General features: G+C 43.5%; 1 long non-coding RNA gene and 1 other non-coding gene across 2 annotated transcripts in view; one reads left to right on the top strand and one right to left on the bottom strand.

The window, feature by feature from the left end:
• LOC148115023 (uncharacterized) overlaps positions 1–20,319 on the top strand; it is an 84,212-nt gene that overhangs the window by 39,913 nt on the left and 23,980 nt on the right. The window lies entirely within an intron of this gene.
• On the bottom strand, positions 7,435–7,541 carry LOC117656214 (U6 spliceosomal RNA). The gene has a single exon (XR_004588912.2). It is a non-coding gene; the product is annotated as a U6 spliceosomal RNA (small nuclear RNA).

The following is a 20,319-nucleotide window of genomic DNA, read 5'->3' as shown; positions in this document are numbered from 1 at the left end:
TGCCCCTTCTTTTCTACTAATCATTCCCAGCATCCTTGACTTCTCCAATGAATTTGCACATATGACATGGTCAAATTAAATCAGATGTAGTCTTGTGGTTTTGGCTTCTAGTGATGTGTCTGGTTTTATACAATTCAGCACCTCTCCGTTGGTTGCTCTGGCTGTCCATAATATATGTTCACTAATTATCACACATTCTTATTTCTTAGATTCCTTGAAAGCTAGCTAAGTGGTTGACGTAGGATGAAGCCCAACATCTAGAGTTGTGACCTTTGCAGCATCAGGGCAACCAACAAGAAGAGATACTTTATCTCTTAAGAAGAGATACATGATGCTCTCACCTGTCATGAAATAGGACCTTCAGCTGAGCCTCTGTAGATGTTCTCATAAGATGGGCAAAATCGAGAGGTACCTAGTATGCATTTTCCTAAAGGAAACTACCCCTATTGTTCTTTGGAAGGACAGATACTGAAGCTGAAACTCAAATACTGTTGGAATTCATTTTTGGAATGTATTTCTATGAAACAACTATAGTAGTATTCAGCCACTAGATGGAAGTGTTTACAAGTTTGGATCTATGCTCTTTTGTTCTAAGTAAAGTTTCCCATTTTCCTGCTATAGTAAAACAGTTGAGCAGTAAAGCACATGGTGACTGTACTCTTTTGTTTGCTCTGTAGTTGGCAGTTAGGTGTTCCTTGGAACCCTGACATTGGTGCTATATACAAACAAATGTCTAACAAATACTTTGGCCATTGGACTCAATGGAAAATATTCTGATGTTGGGAAAGACAGAAGGCAAAAGGAGAAGGGAGCAGCAGAGAATGAGATGGTTAGATAATGTCATCAACACAATGAAAATGAATTTTGGAAAACTCCAGAAGACAATTGAGGTCAGAGGGAGACTCTGTTGCTCTGAGGTTTGTTGGACAAATTTGGCCACCAGTTCTTTAACTGGTCTGATTAACTATGTTGTACTACGGCGTGTAGATAAAAGAGACGGAAGGGTGTGTTTTTTCTCTGGGATCAAATGTGCAGCTTAACAAGAAATTGGGATGTGTGTGAAATCACAGGGGAGGGGCAGCACTTTACAAAGAGGGGCCCAAGACAAGGCACAGTCCTGAACTGGATGGGAGAGGAAGAAAAAAAAAGCAGGATAGATACACCCTAGATTCTCTCAGGGTATACTTATTAGGTTACAAGGTTATAGCTTTAGTCTGGCAAGATTCTGTCCATTAGGCATAAGGGCATAAAGACTTGGACTCAACAGGATTTCATTGTGCCATCTCTGGCTTGGACCTGACAGGAGCTGAAAGTGCATGAGGTGAATAGACAAGTCCTGGAAGCCGCAGGAATGCACCTACAAAAATTGTGCATTATTTCAAGAGACAGAATAGTTGGAGAGCTTCCATCCATAGAGACACTGAGGATCAGCTACCATTTGAAGGAACACAAACAAATATTGAAATGGAGAACTACATACTCTGTACGTAAGTGTGATGGAATGTACACCTGGAGAAGGAGTGGGGAGGGATCTGAGCAGGAACTCTGTAGTTTCCCAGGGAAAATGCAGCACATTCCAGAGAGGAGACTAAGACAACAGGCTATCCCCAACTGGATGGGGGAGGGAGAAAGTAGTTCAGGATAAAGGTAAAGGTTCCCCTCGCACATGTGTGCTAGTCATTCCCAACTCTAGGGGGCGGTGCTCATCTCCGTTTCAAAGTCGAAGAACCAGCGTTGTCTGAATACGTCTCCGGGGTCATGTGGCTGGCATGACTAAATGCCAAAGACACATGGAATGCTGTTACCTTCCTACCAAAGGTGGTCCCTTTTTTTCTACTTGCATTTTTTAAGTGCTTTCGAACTGTTAGGTTGGCAGAAGCTGGGACAAGTAACAGGAGCTCACCCCGTTATGCGGCACTATGTATTCGAACCGCTGAACTGCCGACCTTTCAATCGACAAGCTCAGCGTCTTATCCACTGAGCCACTGCATCCCTTCAGGATAGCCATACCCTAAAAGCTGCTAAGGTGTATCTATTAGGTTAGAAGATTGCAGCTTTAATCTGGCAAGATTCTGTCTATTGGTGTAAGTGCATAAAGAACAGGACTACATCTATTAAGGTTAGAAGGTTATAGCTTTAGTCTGGCAAGGTTGCGTCCATTAGGCATAAGCAAATAAACAACTGAGCGTGTTTGGATTTCACTGTGTTATCTTTGGATTTATGCCTAACATCGTCCATCATTTAGGTTATTTCAGATGTTGTCCTTCAAATGCTGTCCTGCTATTAGATGGAAATAACAAGGCAATACTTCAAACTATTCTTCTCTGATTAACAATGTACCTTTCAACCACATTCCCTTAATATGTGTCGGTGCAAAGAGCCCTTTTCAATACAACGCAACATGGAAACATCAGCTCTTTTGCCATTTTATCACCGTAAACAGTTCATCTTTGGAAGCAAAATCCAAGCCACTGTTTATTTGCCATTCCTGATTCCTGGAACATACTGCCAGCAAAGTAACGCCGAAGAATGAGGGCGTAGTAATGAGTTGAATTAATTGAAAACTGTCCTCCGCTGATTAATAAATTAAAGCTTGCCAGTGGAAGGTTTATACTTTTTGGACGGAAAGGCTAGATGCTAAAGCAAAATATTTGGCAAGAGACAGGCAGCTCAGTCTATCAGCCCAGGAGTGAATTTATTTCTTGTCGGGTGAGGCTTCACCATCAGGCTGATAATGCCTGGCCCTCCCGTCATCGCTGGATAAGAAGGAAATCTTCCCGAGTCAAATTTTCCTAAGCAATTGTACTGCGTAATGGAAAAATAGAAGGCGATGACCACTTAGCCCAGAATCTCCCAAGCAAAACAAGGAAAATGCCTCAGGCTGGTAACAGATGTTCAACTGTATCAGGGGGTGATGAATGCATTTTGAACACCAAACTGTCATTTCAGGTTTCCCACGTTTTTATCTGCCTCACTGCTGTATACCTGTGTGTCATTGATAAAGCGGTTGCTTTGTGGTCCAGGCATATCCAGAACTTCAGCTCCTTGGCCGTGTTTCCTGATTACCCCAAACTTTCTCTTCCAAACAGCGTGTTTGTTTTCTTTCTCGCGGCATCGAAGAAGCCAAATATTGAATGGCTTGGCAGAACGAGAGTATTGAAACATCTGCAAGAAAACAGCCAACCATAGAGAGTGTTGTGGCCCGTCAGTGGCCAGAGGATCTGGCAGCAGATTCGGACAGTGAAGAGGTTGGGGAGGAACATGGGCCAGTCCTGGAGTCTGGGGAAGGCTCTGAGGAGGGCTCTGCATTGGAGGCAGAGTGTTCTGTCCCCGTCTCGCACACGCACACAAACAGTCAGCCAGGAGTTAATAAAACCAGAAGTCAAGAATTCCTTTGAGATAACAGAATTGGCAGCAACCCAGTAGCTGCCTGCCAAAGACTTTACTCACAAAGAGACCAAAATAAGTTCACAAAGCCAAAGAATTGTCAAGTCCAGTCCATAATAAATCCAAGGAGGGCATATAACAAAGTTCCAGAAACGCAGTATGACTTGCTAGCTTTTCAGTTTTGTCCATCACAAGGCCTGAATGGCCACCACACCCCCTTTTATCCCCTGTGGGGTGTGGTCCAGTGACTCAGCTTAATCTCTGGCATGCCTCTTTCTCTGCTCCGCGCGCTTATCTTTCCGATGCTGTCGGGGATCCAGCCAAGACTCATCTCCATCGCTGTCTAACTGCGGCTGCTCGGAAGTGCCTGGCTCCTGGCCTATCTCTTGGCCTTCGGAAGACACTGAGGCATTGCCAGAGAGGAGGGTCCTGGAGAGGGAGGCCTTGACAACTCCTCTCCTTCACTTTCGAAGTCTTCTCCCTCTGATAAGACAGGCTCAGGGGTCGGAGTCACAACACACAGAGAGGACCAGAGGTGTATGCCAGTTATCAGCTGCCTTCGGAGTCAGACATCAGTGAGGCAGACAAACAGCTAGAGCCTGTTCCCCGTTGCCAGATGAAGGGAACAGCTAAATAACAAGGGTCAACTTGGGAGTAAGGCTATAGGTGGACGATGAATGGCCCCTCCAAGAGGGAATAAAAAAGGAGCAAAAGGGGAGTGGAGTTTGCAGGAAACAATTAGTTCATTAATGCATTCTTGCCAACTATTGTGGTGTCTGAAAAATATCGGCCTGGCCACTCTCCAAGCCTGATAAAGGTCGGTAATTGTGAACTAACTTGAAAGACTCTGGGAGGGGAAAGACTTTGCTGGAGAGGAATTCCCTGTCAATTAAATAAAAGGGGTTTATCGGGATGAGGACTCGGCTTCGTGCTGCTGGGGAAGCCTAGGTCAGAACAGAGAGCACCAAGCTCATTTCAACCCCGAGCTACAAATATTCACCATTATTGGTAGGTTGGCAGAATGTTTGCAGATTTCCCCTTGGGGGAAAAAAAAAGGTTTTGTTTTGATTTGTGGATCATTATAAGAAAGCATCCAGGTGACACAAGGAAGGAGAATGGTTACTGTAGGACGGTGTTTTTTCAAACCGGACAACTTTAAGAGGTATGGAGTTCAAATCCCATGTTTGTTAAATCCTCTAATTGTGAGAGAACACAAGAATTGTTGGCTATTTCCAATTGTCCTTTGATCATCAATCCCCAGCATTTCCTTGGTTTCAATATTACCCTCTTTACAATCCTTCTCTATTACACATGAATGGCAGAGGGAGGCCATCTTTTGATCAAATTATCAGAGGCCCCCAGCTCCACTGTTTTGACAGAGTAATGGCCAATGTTTCTGTTTGGTTGTCTGCACTAAAATAACAAGATGAGACACACAGTTATTTCCTCAACCCTTTCAAACTTGTCCTCCCCACCCCCACTCCATTTAATTGAAGAAATCAATGTTTGCTCTGCATCTAAAACTTTCTGTTGACTTTCATTTTTAAGGCCCATATATCTCCGTTGTGGTCCTGTAATAGCATAAGACAGTTCTGCAGCTTTTGCAATGAACTATTAAAATAGAAAGGATGACGGTGAAAGGCATAAGTTGCAGTTTACACCAAGACATTATTGATTATGGATTGCTATTGTTATTTATATAGTTTTATCAATGCTTTGGTACCATCCTTAAGTAGCATTAAGTGAAATAGGGCCCAGTTCTAAATATCTTAAGACGCATTTACACAAACACACAGATAGATAGAGAGAAAGATCAAGTTTTGGTCACAACGATGTAAAAAATATATTCAGACTCTAGAAAGAGTGCAGAGAAGAGCAACAAATGATTATGGGGCTGGAGGCTAAAATATATGAAGAATGGTTGCAGGAACTGGGTATGTCTAGTTTAATGGAAAGAAGGACTAGGGGCAGTGGTGGGATTCAGCCAGTTCGCACCACTTCGGGAGAACCAATTGTTAACTTTCTGAGCAGTTTGGCAAACTGGTTGTTGGAAGAAATCATTAGGGCAGAGAACCAGTTGTTAAATTGCTTGAATCCCACCACTGATTAGGGGTGACATGATAATAGTGTTCCAATATCTCAAGGGCTGCCCCAAAGAAAAGGGAGTCAAGCTATTCTCCAAAGCACCTGAAGGCAGCACTAGAAGCAAAGGATGAAAACTATTTCAAGGAGAGAAGCAACCTAGAACTGAGAAGAAATTTCCTGACAGTTAGAATAATTAATCAATGGAATAACTGGCCTCCAGAAGTTGTGAATGGTCAAACACTGGAAGTTTTTAAGAAGAGATTGGACAACCATTTGTCTGAAATGGTGTAAGGTTTCCTTCCTGGGGTTGGATTAAAAGATCTCCCTTCCAACTCTGTTATTCTATTCTGTACAGAGGGAAGGAAGAACTTCCCTCTGTACAGGAGCCTGGATAGCTCAACAGACAGAAGCACTGTAATTTAACACCAGCTGTCTGCAATTAAAGTAGGATCGAATCTCGCCAGGCTCAAGGTTGACTCAGCCTTCCATCCTTTCTAAGGTAGGTGAAATGAGGACCCAGTTTGTGGGGGCAATAAGCTGACTTTGTATAAATATACAAAAGTATGAAGGCTATTGCTTAACGCACTGTAAGCCGCCCTGAGTCTCCGGAGAAGGGCGGCATATAAATCAAATTAAAAAAAAAAAAAGAACTCAAAATGGAGTTAAAGATAAGAAGGAAAGGAGCCAAGGGTTATAAGACGAGGACTAGGGGTGACATGATAGCAGTGTTCCATTATCTAAGGCAGATGGTTCCGGCTTTGCGGACTGGCAAGGGGAGGAGGGGAAGGTTCGTGCAAGTGGCAGGGCAAGAATGCACACAGGTGCAGCTCCAGTTGCACGAGTGGTGTGCATGAGCGCTGGCCATTAATGAAAATGGAGTGTGCTACTTGTGCAAGTGAGTATATGCATGTATGTGTGCACTTTCTGGTTTCCATGGTCCAGTTGCAAAACTACTAGTGGGCCACGGAACACAGGTTGGGCACCTGTGATGTAAGGGGTTGCCACAGAGAAGCGGGAGTCAATCTATTCTCCAAAGCACTTGAAGGCAAGACAAGAAGCAACAGTTGGAAACTAATCAAGGAGAGAAGCAATGGATGGAATTAAGAAGCAACTTCCTGACAGTTAGAACAATTAACCTTCACAAGCTGTGGGTGCTCCAACACTGGAGGATTAAGAAGAGATTGGACAACTATTTGGTGAGGACAAAGAAGAAGGATGAAGGGGATAGAAATATTGATCAAAGGGTCTGTCCAGAGTGATCCTGGTGTTCTCCACATTCTTAGGGTGCCCATTGTTATCTCCCTCAAGACATGGGACATATAAGCCTTCAAGACAGTGGTGAAATCCAATTTTTTTTTAATTAAAAAGTTTTAAAAAGTTTTACAGACATTTCCCCTTCCCCCTCCCTCCTCCCCTTCCAACCCTCCCCCCCCCCACTTCCCAGAGCAAAATACAGGGTATAACATTTGACAATCATAAGCTAATTATCTATAGCCTCCTATCCCCCTCTTGAACTTTTAACTCCCCTTTTACTAAACTAAATTTAAGTACTTTATAAAATCTCTTTGATCATTCGTAAGCTATTTGAAATTTTTTAGTCCGATATTTGCCTTGAATATAATCAATCCATTTTCTCCATTCTAATATATATTTCTCATTTGAATGGTCTTTTAGATATGTTGAAATTTTCACCATTTCTGCTAAATTTACTACTTTTAATGTCCATTCTTGAATAGTAGGTAAATCTTCCTTCTTCCAGTACTGCGCCACCAAGAGTCTTGCTGCAGTTATTAAGTTCAGAATCAAATTAGTCTCTATAGCCGTACAATCTGTAATGATACCTAACAAAGACAACTGTGGAGTAAACTTTATCCTTTTTTAAAAAATATTTTGAAGAATCCACCATATTTTTATCCAAAATGCTTTAACTTTTTTACAAGTCCACCAAACATGAAAATAGGTACAAATATGGAACGCTTCACGAATTTGCGTTTCATCCTTGCGCAGGGGCCGTGCTAATCTTCTCTGTATCGTTCCAATTTTAGTATATGTGCTGCCGAAGCGAGCACAGAAATCCAAATTTTTTTACTACCGGTTCTGTGGGTGTGGCTTGATGGGCGTGGTGGTCATGGCTTGGTGGGTGTGGCAGGGGAAGGATACTGCAAAATCCCCATTCCCTCCCCTCCCCACTCCAGGGGAAGGATACTGCAAAATCCCCGTTCCCACCCCACTCTGGGGCCAGCCGGAGGTGGTATTTGCCGGTTCTCTGAACTACTCAAAATTTCCACTACAGGTTCTCCAGAACCTATCAGAACCTGCTGGATTTCACCCCTGCTTCAAAACCCAGCTATGAACATTTGTTGTTTAGCTGTGCCAATGTGTCATTGTTTTGTTTTGTTTTGTTTTGTTTCCCTCCGAGCCCACGTGAGCATTGGTAAGCAACACCACTTCACTTTCTGTGAAATTGATTTTCGTTGCTGTGGTTGCACGATGTTAGGTCACCTCTGCCTCGCCTCGTTCTTCCTTTTTTTAACCTTTTTTTTTGAAACAGGGATGGAGCAATAAAGGAGGATTTCCAAAGCAATGGGGTTTTTTTTGTGCTTTCGAGCTCAGATCTCTTGTTTCTTCAGAAATTACCTTTGCGTGTGTGGTTGGGTGCTTTCTTTTCCTTAGATGTTTCCTTCATTTTCTGCAAACAATACGTCCACCAAGTGCTTTGAAAATAGACTGCCAAATTGCATGCAAATAGTCCTCGACTTACAACCAATATCCAAAGTTACAAAGGCATTGGAGAAAAAAAAAAAAGATCTACACACCAGTCCTTCCACTTATGACTATCACAGCCTGCTGGAAGGAAAATCCATCTGGTACGGTTCCAAGCCGGGAAAAAGGCACTGGAGACAAAATGGAGGCTGGAGGCTGATTGGAAAAAGAGTCCATCTATTGCATGAAGATGAGCAACCAAGGTGATTAGGGGACTGGAGGTTAAAACATATATTTGAAGGAACTGAGTATATCTAGGCTAATGAAAAGAAGGACTAGTGGGTGAGATAATAGCAGTCTTCCAATATCTCAGGGGCTGCCACAAAGAAGAGGGAGTCAAACTATTCCTCAAAGCACCTGAGGGCAGGACAAGAAACAACGAATGGAAATTAATCAAGGAGAGAAGCAACCTAAAACTAAGGAGAATTTTCTTGACAGTGAGAACAATCAATCAGTGGAACAACTTGCCTCCAGAAGTTGTGAATGCTCCAACACTGGAAGTTTTTAAGAGGAGATTGGATAACCATTTGTCTGAAGTGGTGTAGGGTTTCCTGTTTGAGCAGGGGGTTGGACTAGAAGACCTCCAAGGTCCCTTCTTACTCTGTTATTCTGTTAAATGCACACTCTTATAACCATCTCTATAGGTATTTTTCAACTTACAACCACCGTTTTTATTTGAAATGATACATGGTCTCCTTTTTGAGTAGGGGGTTGGGATAGAGGACCTCCAAGGTCCCTTCCGACTCTGTTATTCTGTTACTGGTAATTCAGAGTTGAACAGGGAGTTCCTTGGTGCTCTCTGAGCTTGGTTGTTTTCTGGCAGACTTTTCATTACCCAATTAGGTAACATCGTCAGTGCAAGCAGGAAGTGGGGAGTGTTCGGAAGAAGACCTTTTCATTTTCACAATTCTCTGAACATTCTTCCAGAAGGTGTAGTCTATTTTTGCCTTTTTTGTAAACACAGAGTTGCATTCTCAGTCTCAGCTTGTTCAGAGGCGTATGTACTGTACAGTTCTTTGTGTGTCTTCTGGTGCATGGATTCTCCAAATCATAATCCAGATGGGGCAGATCCTATTTTTCTTTTCACCAGTCCTTGCATTTAAAGGACTCCTTCTTCTTTCCAATTTCTTTCCAAATTGTAAATTAAGGGAGGGAGGGAGGGAGAGAGAGAGAGGGAGGGAGGGAGGGACAGAGGGAGGGAGGGAGAGAGAGAGAAAGATATAAAGATAGATGATAGAGATGATAGATAGATAGACAGACAGACAGACAGAGAGATAGAGAGAGACAGATATAGAGATATAGCTGATAGATGATAGATGAAGATAGATAGATAGATAGATAGATAGATAGATAGATAGATAGATAGATAGATAGATAGACAGACAGACAGACAGATTGATAGATAGATAGACACAGACAGAGACAGACAGACAGATAAGATAGATAGATAGATAGATAGATAGATAGATAGATAGATAGATAGATAGATAGATAGATAGATAGATAGATAGATAGATAGATAAAGATAGGTAGGTAGGTAGGTAGGTAGGTAGGTAGGTAGGTAGGTAGATAGATAGATAGATAGATAGATAGATAGATAGATAGATAGATAGATAGATAGATAGAGGTAGGTAGGTAGGTAGGTAGGTAGGTAGGTAGGTTGGTAGGTAGGTAGGTAGATAGATATAGATAGATAGATAGATAGATAGATAGATAGATAGATAGATAGATAGATAGATAGATAGATAGATAGAGGTAGGTAGGTAGGTAGGTAGGTAGGTAGGTAGGTAGGTAGGTAGATAGAGATAGATAGATAGATAGATAGATAGATAGATAGATAGATAGATAGATAGACAGACAGACAGACAGACAGACAGATGAGAGAGAGAGAGAAAGATATAAATATATAGAGATATAGAGATAGATGTGAAAGAGAGAGAGGGAGGGAGAGAGATAAAGTCACACAATTAAAAAACCCATCTCTCTGGTAAGACACAAAGATTTCTGATGGGTTCATTTCGGTAAAAAAAAAAAAAAAACCTTCCTCAGAAACAGAGAAGCGAAAGAGGGCACTGTTGATTCATCTTTGGGAGGAAGATGAAATCTTGGAAGGATTCTAAGAAGGGAAAGGAGGAAAAATATTCTTTGCTCTTTCTTCTCTTGGCGTCGTCGTTCTTTCTTTCTTTTTTTTCCATTTATTTTGCATGGCGCAATCTGGCCCGGTGTCTTTCGATGCAATTTTGGGTGAGATATTTCCAGAACCTGGCATTGTATCAGATAGACTTTTAGCCGGGACTCTCAATTCCTGAAAAGTCTCTTTGTTTGTTTGTTTTTTGGGGAGCGAAATGATTTGCCTTTCTTTTTTTTCCACTCGCTCTCCCTTTTTTTTTTCTTCTTCTCTGTAATTTATTTGTGGGAAGGCAGGTGCAGAAGGAAGGGTAGCTGCCCCATTTTCCTGGAGGGGGTTTTATAAAGTTGCAGGCCCTAGATGTCATTAAGGATCTGAAACCTCGCTTTGGCTTCTGACAGAGGAAATCTGAGGGTTACGCCTGGCATTGTTTTCAGAGGCTATGCAAAGCCAGGAAAAGTGGGGTTGGGGTGGGGGGAAGAGAGAGGAACTCCGCTGGCAATCACCGAATATCCATTTCTTTTTTTAAAAAAAGGTGGGGAGGCAGTTCAAAAGAGTTATTCCTTTTCTTTATTTCTTTTTTGCTTGGGGTTGGCGGAAGAACCTCAGTGGGAAAAGGTGCCAGAAAAGTACACATGGACCCCTGTTTCCTTTTCATCCAACTGAATGGTTCGTGCATCCCAGATGAATAACTAAAACGTTACTAGTTTGAAAAATGGCTGATGATATTATCTAGTTAGATCATGAAACATCTGCAAAAAAATAAATAAAATATCACCAAGCTCAGAGAGCACCAAGGAGCGCACAGTTCTCCTCTTCCTCTTCTTCCTTTTCCTCCTGTGCTTCCTCTCTCTCCTCCTCCTTTTCTTCCTCTTCCTCCTCCTCCTTTTTCTCCTCCTCTCTCTTCACAAACCCCACTCCCTTCTAGCACTGATGTTACCTAGTTGGGTAATGAAACGTCTGCCTGAAAACAACCAAGGTCAGAGAATACCAAGGACCTCACAGTCCTCCTCCTCCTCCTCTTCTTCTTACTTGTCCTCCTCCTCCTCCTCCTCCTCCTCCTCCTCCTCCTCCTCCTCTCCACCAACCCCACTCCCTTCTAGCATTGATGGGTAATGAAATATCTGCAAGAAAACCACCACTCAGAGAGCACCAAAAACCTCACAGTCCTCCTCTTCTTCTTCCTTGTCCTCCTCCTTCCTCCTTCTCTTCGTTCCTCCTTCTCTTCCTCCTTCTCCTTCTCCTCCTCCACCTCCTCCTCTCCACAAACCCCATTCCCTTCTAGCACTGATGGGTAATGAAATATCTGCAAGAAAACCACCAAACTCAGAGAGCACCAAGGACTTCACAGTCCTCCTCCTCCTCTTCTTCTTCCTTGTCCTCCTCCTCTGTCTCCACAAACTTCCTTCCCTTCTAGCACTGATGATGTTACCTAATTGGGTAATGAAACTTCTGCAGGAAAACAACCACCTTCAGAGAGCACCAAGAACTCCATAGTTCTCCTCCTCCCCCTCCTCCTCCTCCTCCTCCTCCTCCTCCTCTCCATAAACTCCCTTTCCTCCTAGCACAGGAGATGTTCCTTAGTTGGGTCCTAAAACGTCTGCAAGAAAACAACTAAACTCAGAGAGCACCAAGAACCACAGTTCTTCCTTGAGCTACAGCTATTCTCTTCTGTTAGTAGAATGACGTGGCAAATCATTTGTGTCTAATCAGAGAGGAAACCCCATTCCTAACTAGACCTGATGACGTTACCTAGTTGGGTCATGAAACATCTCCCAGGAAACAAGCAAGCTCAGAGAGCACCAAGGACCCCCTCATTTCAACCCTGAGCTATAAATATTCTCCTTTATTGGCACGGACATAAATCCAGAAATGAGCTGAGGTAAATTTGGTTACCTCACTCCAAGGTAACTGAAAGTCTTTAACACAAAGGAATCAGCATGAGGTTCTTCCTACACTGAACTGCCATATTTTCCCCCCCCCCAAAATAATAAAGGAGGAGGAAAAAAAGTGTGAATGAGTGAGAGAACAAGAACAGGTGTCCACATGTCAGGATGGATTTGTTGATGTGTCAAGAGAAAAATGGGAAACAAGAAACAACAGAAAGAAGAAAGAAGGTTGGAGGGGTATTTTTTTAGGGGGGAGAGACTGCAAACAGCTCTTGCCATAAATTACTCATTACCAAATGGAATTGTCACAATCAGAACATTTTTTTTATATTACAAATAAGAGTCTGGGAGGAAAAAAAAAATGAAACCGTGCACTTCTCCAGTCAACAACAACAACAACAACAACAAAAAAGAAAGATCAAAGAGATTTATGACCTGTGTCTCTTTGAGTTTGATGCTGGGAAGGAACACGGTCTCATTAATAGTCATTTTCTCGTGAAACTAAGGTTTTTATGCAGACGGTGTATCGAGCTTTCGGGGAGAGGATTGTTGACAAAATTTTCAATAGATTTGGGAGCAAGGAGCATATTTGAGGGAGTCAGGTAGAGAAAGAAAGCTGAACTGTTTCATAAAGCAGAGGAAGGAGGAGGAGGAGGAGGAGGAGGAGGGGAGGGGAGGGGGCAGGGGATACTTTACTCTTATCCCTGAAATGGGACTGGTCATGGGACTGGTCATCCAAACCCTGGTTGTCCCAAAGGTGCTTTTTCTAGAGGCAACTGGACTTCCTTGTTTTTCTTTGAAGGTGTTTCGCTTCTCATCCAAGAAGCCTCTTCAGCTCTGAGTGCACAGCTCAATACCTTTGGAGATTCTCAGTCATTCAGCTCATGGTTATCCCAAAGGTGCTTTTTTCAAGAGGCAACTGGAGTTTCTTGGATGCTTGAAGCGAAACATCTTGAAGGAAACTCAAAGGAACTCCAGTTGCCTCTTGAAAAAAGCACCTTTGGGACAATCATGACTTGAATGATTGAGAATCTCCCTAGATGTCGTAGGAAGAAATATCCTTCTGGGTTCAGCTCCAAGTGGGGAAAAAGACACTGGAAACATGGAGACTGCTTGGAAAGATGGTTTAATGGTGGACAGGATCACATGGTTTGAGTCCCTGAACAGAAAAAGGGCGAGACGCAGTGAGTCCCCGGGTTTTATGCCCTCTCTGGCTTTGAACTTCCTGGGGCCCAGAAAGAGTATTCTGATTGGTTGTCAGACTCCCAGGGGGCGGGGGTCTTAGCTAGCCTTGCTGGCTGATGTAATCTTCCCAGGTGCCATGTGGGGAGTTTCTGTTGCTAGATGGGTCCTATTGTGTTAGTTTCTGTTGCTAGATGGGTCCTATTGTGTTGCAGATGATGGTCCATTGAAAAAGATGGGAGGGAATTGAGTTTCTGCCTCTGGCCCATTGACAAAGGATGGCAGGGTGGGGGGGCAGGAAGGTAAGAGCTGCTTCGTCTTTAAAACATGCTTCTCTATTTCTCATCCAGGGAAACATAATATTCTGCCTTTTTAATATTTCCTAAAATATTTCATTCTTCTAGGAAAGGGGTGGATGCTAACTTCCTACAATGTAAAGCAGGGGATGTTGTGACACTCGGGAGGAGCCAAAGAGGACTATTCTTGCATCCAGGTCTGAAGCAGATTGAAGTTGTTGTCCTTAGGGAAACAATCCTTCAGATACCCGGCTCTGTGCCATGTAGGGCTTTAAAGGTGATGACCAGCACCTAGAATCGCACCTGGAAAGAAACAAGAAGCTACTGCCGTTCAGACAGACAAGGATAGAATAGAATAACAGAGTTGGAAGGGACCTTGGAGGTCTTCAAGTGGTGGGACTTGAATAACTTAACAACCGGTTCTCTGGCTGAGTAGGTGTGGCTGATTGGTCAAGTGACTGGGTGGGTGACATCACTCATCACACCCAGCCCCGCCTCCTGGACACCCTCAAAAGCAGAGGTAGGATTGAGCCAATTGGAGCTAATCCTACCACTGGCTGGCCCTTCCCCCACTCGTTTTATAAACCTGTTTTGGGGCCATTTTCAGGCTGTTGTTTGAGCCATTTTCAGGTCATTTTTGGGCCATTTTCAGGCTGTCTTTGGGCCTTTTTTAGGCCATTTTTTAGGCTGTTTTCAGCCCATTTTTGGGCCATTTTCAGGTCATTTTGGGAGCCGTTTTTCACCATGTTTGGTGCATTTTTCAGGCCATTTTTGGCCTGAGAAACAGCCCCCAAAATGGTTGGAAAATGGCCTGGAAAACAGGCCAAAAAGCAGCCTAGAAAACAGGCCAAAAAATTAGCAGGTGCAAGGCCAGTAAGTGCTGGGATTTGCTGGTTTGCCGAACTGCATGGAATCTTAACTACCAGTTCGCCTGAACTGGTGTGAACCAGCAGCAGCCAACCTCTGAGGTCTTCTGGTCCAACCCCCTGCTTAGGCAGGAAACCCTGTACAATTTCAGACAAATGGTTATCCAACATTTTTTAAAAAACTTCCAGTGTTGGAGCATTCACAACTTCTGGAGGCAAATTGTTCCACTGATTAACTGTTCTACTGTCAGGAAATTTCTCCTTAATTCTAAATTGCTTCTTTTCTTGACTGGTTTCCACCCATTGCTTCTTGTCCTGCCCTCAGGTGCTTTGGAGAATAGCTTGACTCCCTCTTCTTCGTGGCAACCCCTGAGATATTGGAAGACTGCTATCATATCTCCCCTAGTCCTTCTCTTCACTAGACTAGCCATACCCAGTTCCTGCAACCGTTCTTTATATGTTTTAGCCTCCAGCCCCCTAATCATCTTTGTTGCTTATCTTCATGCAATAGAGATGTTATATAGGGAAACTTAGGGGTCCCTGTTATTGTGCACTCTGGACCAGTTCAAGTTCCCAGGTGGTTTTCAAGGGCAGCCCCATGTAGAGTGTATTGCAGCAATCTATGAGCAAGAGCCACAATATAAAATGGAGAAAGAAGAAATGGGAATAATTTTTCTCTGCTGCTTTTCTTGGCTCGGCTTTCACTGTGCTGACATGAAGAATTGCAGGATGTCTTCTGTTTTGGACCATAAATAAATTTTGATGGATTGATGGATGGATGGATGGAGAAAAGCAATTTTCTCCCTTTGGTAGATCACCTCCCCTACCTTCCAGGTGAGCTTGCTTCCAAACCTTGGTGAGCTTCTCAAAATTTCTTAAAACATGCCTTTTTTTTTTTTTTTTTTAGCAAAGCCCATGGGTTGGCTGAATATGTGTAATATTCTGGCGTAATTTATTTCCTCATTTTGTTTTTTTTTCATTTACATTTAATTGCTTTAAATCTCTTTTGCATAATATTTTAATGGTTGTTTTTTTTTCTTGTATGCCACCCAAAAATAACTTTGTACTATTATTATTATTATTATTATTATTATTATTATTATTATTATTTTATTTATATGCCGCCCTTCTCCGGAGACTCAGGGCGGTTTACAATGTGTTAAGCAATAGCCTTCATCCTTTTGTATATTTATACAAAGTCAGCTTATTGCCCCCACAATCTGGGTCCTCATGAAAAGTGAAAGAGGTGTCAGACCAGTGGTGAAATCTGAACCAGTTTACTACCGGTTCATTTGGCTGCACATGTGCAGTGCTCACCACGCACTAAATACGAGATGCGCGCAGCGCAAGCCAAAAGGAGGCATGTGGTAAGTAGAACAGTGCGCAAAGGGGGCTGATCAGCTGTGGCGCACAATCTTTTTTTATTTACTTTTAAAAGCATTGCTTTTAAAAGTAAAAAAAAAAAAAAGCCTCTGACGATCGCGCTGCTTAGCTGGGATCGTCAGAGGGTTTTTTTTTAACCTTTTAAAAGCATTTGTTTAAAAATGCTTTTAAAAGTAGAAAAAAAGCTTCTGATGATTGCTGGGCATGGGCGGGAGGGCGGGGGGGGGGCAGGGAGTTTTGCTACCAGTTCTCCGAACCACCCACCACCATCGCTACCAAATCGGGTGATCCGGTCCGAAACAGGAGCATTTCACCCATGTCCCAAAACCAAGAACACCATATATTCTTCCAAGCTGAATTTTTTTATTGTTTCACATTTATCAACAAAATCTTTCTGGACTGAATATTCTGCTATCTACATCTAAAATATACTTTAGGAACTATTCAGGAGTATTGGTCTTCACCGTCTTTCTGTCACACATAATATCTGAGCTAATTTACCTTCTTACTACTCTGGAACGCAGCCCCTCCCTCTTTGGGCTCCATTTCCTCCCTACATTCCATTACATCCTATATGGACTTCAACTCCCAGAATCCCTCACTCACACTGTGTCAGTCCCAGAAACAAGAGGGACTAACCCGATAGACAAAATCTTGCCAGATTGAAGGTTTTACTATCTGCATCTACAATAGACTCTGTGAACTATTTGGGAGGAGCTGTGCTCCCTCTCTTTCTGTCACACATGATATCTGGCCTGAGTTGCCTCTTATTCCTCTGTAATGCATCCCCTCCTTCCTGGGAATCCACCTCCTACCTACATTCTATTACCTCATACATGGACCTCAACTCCCACAATCCTTCAGCTACCATGTTTGAATTTCAACTCCCAGAATTCATCAGCTACTGTGTGTGAACTTCAACTCCCAAATTCCTTGGATGCCATGCGTCAGTCCCAAAACCAAGAGTGACATATGGAGATTCTTCCAACCTAGTTCTTTATTGTTTCACACCTATAGACAAAATCTTGCCAGAGTGAAGACTTTACTGACTGCATCTACAATATACTCTGGGAACTATTAAATAGGAGCTGTCCTCACCCTTTTTCTTTCACACAGGATATCTGGCCTGAGTTGACTCTTACTCCTCTGGTATGCACCCCCTCTTTTCTGGGAATCTACCTTCTTACTAGGGACTTCAAGTCCCAGAATCCCTCAGTCATCATGTGTGGACATCAACTCCCAGAATTCATCAATCACCATGTGTCAAGCTCAAAACTAAGAATGACACTTGGTGAGTTTTCCAAGTTGAGTTCTTTATTGTTTTCAAACCTTCAGAAAACATCTTGCCAGACCAAAGACTCTGCTATCTGCATCCACAATATACATTGTGAACTATTAAAGAGGAACTGTCCTCATTCTCTTTCTCCCACACATGATATCTGGGCTGAGTTTCCTCTAATTTCTGTGGAATGGAGCCTCTCTTTCCTGGGAATCCACTTCCTTACTACATTCCTCACCGTGTGTGGATTTCTCAGTCACCATGTATGGACTTCATCTCCCAGAATTCCTCAGTCACCATGTATGGACTTCATCTCCCAGAATTCCTCAGTCACCATGTATGGACTTCATCTCCCAGAATTCCTCAGTCACCATGTATGGACTTCATTTCCCAGAATTCCTCAGTCACCATGTGTTAGTCTCGAAGCCAAGGGGATGCAGTGGCTCAGTGGCTAAGAGCTCCCATTACTTGTCCCAGGTTCTGCCAACCTAGCAGTTCAAAAGCACGTAAAAAATGCAAATAGAAAAATAGGGACCACCTTTAGTGGGAAGGTAACAGCGTTCCGTGCGCGCCTTCAGACAGCGCTGGCTCTTCGGCTTTGAAACGGAGATGAGCACCGCCCCCTAGAGTCGGGAACAACTAGCACACACGTGCAGGGGAACATTTACCTTTTTACCTCTTAGTCTCAAAACCAAGAATGACAGGTGGCTATTCTTCCAAGCTCAGCTCTTAAATGTTCTACACCTGTAGACAGAATCTTGCCAGATTCTATCTGTAGTGTACTCTGGGAACTAATAGGGAGGGTCTGTCTTCACCCTCTTTCTCCTTCCACCCTAATATTTCCTTTTATTCCTCTGGAATGCACCCCTCCCTCCTGGGGATCCAGCTTCTTATTATATTCCATTATACGTGGCTATAGCAATTTGTTCCATAAATAAGTAAAAAAAATAAAATAATGTGGAGAGGGCATTGCTGAAATTCAATTTTTTTTTTACTACCGGTTCTGTGGGTGTGGCTTGGTGGGTGTGGTGTGGCTTGGTGGGTGTGGCAGGGGAAGGATACTGCAAAATCCCCATTCCCTCTCCACTCCAGGGGAAGGATACTGAAAAATCCCCATTCCCACCCCACTCAGGGGCCAGCCAGAAGTGGTATTTGCCGGTTCTCCGAACTACTCCAAATTTCCGCTACCGGTTCTCCAGAACCTGCTGGATTTCACCCCTGGGAAAAGGTATAGTTCCATCTCCTGCTTCCCAGCTCCCTAAAGACTGTTGGGTACAACTTTATTTTAGATTGACTCGACCCATCGCCTGATCCCAGATGGTCCTTATGTGAACATTAAATCTTTGCACAAATAGTAATCCAAGTCAAAGAACAGTCTCAGATTTACAATCATTTTTTTTTTTTGTTTCCTCGGTGACAATCATCCTTCATTGCTTTTGAGTGACCAGCCGGAGACTAAATTCCATACAGCAGAAAAGGCCAAGACAAATAGAATTATTTCAGGATAAAATCTCAATTGGCTTACGTTTGAATTTTTTTAAAAAAATTAATCAGTTGCAGTTTAATGCAATTACCAACACACTCCCCTGCCTTTATTAAGCGTTGAATCCTTCTGACCTACCAACATCGATTTTTGAAGGGTCTCTAAGAGAAGAATCCAAGGCTTTTATTTTATGGGTAGGTGTAGTGTGTATGAGGGCTTCCTTGTTATTGGTTGATTAAGCATACCTGTGATCTGGTCTTATTGCATAATTATCTTGGGTTGGCTGTGTAGGTAGTAATTATAAGACATGCAGGTGTTAGTTCTTCAGGAAGCTTCATTAAAGCAAGCCCCAGAAAAACACCTTCTCCTGATGCAAGACTATTCTTTTATATCTCTCCCTCTCCCTCTCTCTCTCCCTCCTGTATGTGTGTTTAGTTGTAGGGGAATTACAACAGGAAGTATTTGATGCTCTGGAATCAACATCTCAACAACCCTGGCTTTGAAATTGTGGATTTTTTTTAAAAAAAAACAATTCCCTTCTTAAAAATATGCTTTTGAAATTGTGAATGTACATATGAGAGGTAAAGTTCCAGAAAAGAGAGTGGGGGCAGAGGGGGGAAGGAGGAGGGGGAGGCGGAAGGAAAGGGGAGGAAGGAAGGAAGGAAGGAAAGAAGGGAGGGAGGGAGGGAGGGAGGGGAAGCAGAAAGAAGGAAGGAAGGAGAGAAAGGAGGGGAGGAAAGAAAGAAGGAAGGAAGAGAGGGAGATGAGAGGAAGCAGAAAGAAGGAAGGGAGGAAGGAAGGGAGGGAGGGAGGGAAGGAGATGAGGGGAAGCAGAAAGAAAGAAGGGAGGAAGGAAGGAAGGAAAGGAGGGAGGGAGGACGGAAAGGGGAGGAAGGAAAGAAGGAAGGAAGGGGGAGGAAAGAAGGAAGGGAGGGAGGAAGGAAGGACGGCAGGAGGGAAAGGAGGAGAGGAAGGAAAGAAGGAAGGGGAAGGGAGGGAGATGAGGGGAAGCAGAAAGAAGGAAGGGAGGAAGGAGGGAAAGGAGGGGAGGAAGGAAAGAAGGAAGAGGGAGGAAAGAAGGAAGGGGAAGGGAAATGAGGGGAAGCAGAAAGAAGGAAGGGAGGAAGGAGGGAAAGGAGGGGAGGAAGGAAAGAAGGAAGGGGGAGGAAAGAAAGAAGGGAGGGAGGAATGGAGGGAGATGAGAGGAAGCAGAAAGAAGGAAGGGAGGAAGGAGGGAAAGGAGGAGAGGAAGAAAGAAAGAAGGGGGAGGTAGGAAGGGAGGGAGGGAGGGAAGGAGATGAGGGGAAGGAGAAAGAAAGAAGGGAGGAAGGAGGGAAAGGAGGGGATGAAGGAAAGAAGGAAGAGGGAGGAAAGAAGGAAGGGGGAGGGAGGGAGATGAGGGGAAGCAGAAAGAAGGAAGGGAGGAAGGGAGGGAGGAGGGAAAGGAAGGGAGGAAGGAAAGAAGGAAGGAAAGGGGAGGAGAGAAGGAAGTGAGGGAGATGAGGGGAAGCAGAAAGAAGGGAGGGAGGAGAGAAGGCAGGAGAGGAAGGAAAGAAGGAAGGGAGGGGAGGCAGGAAA

The sequence above is a fragment of the Pantherophis guttatus genome, chromosome 2 (genome assembly GCF_059756535.1).
Source record: "Pantherophis guttatus breed Tessera chromosome 2, ASM5975653v1, whole genome shotgun sequence".
Classification (NCBI taxonomy): domain Eukaryota; kingdom Metazoa; phylum Chordata; class Lepidosauria; order Squamata; family Colubridae; genus Pantherophis; species Pantherophis guttatus.
This window is presented reverse-complemented; position numbering and strand designations above follow the sequence as displayed.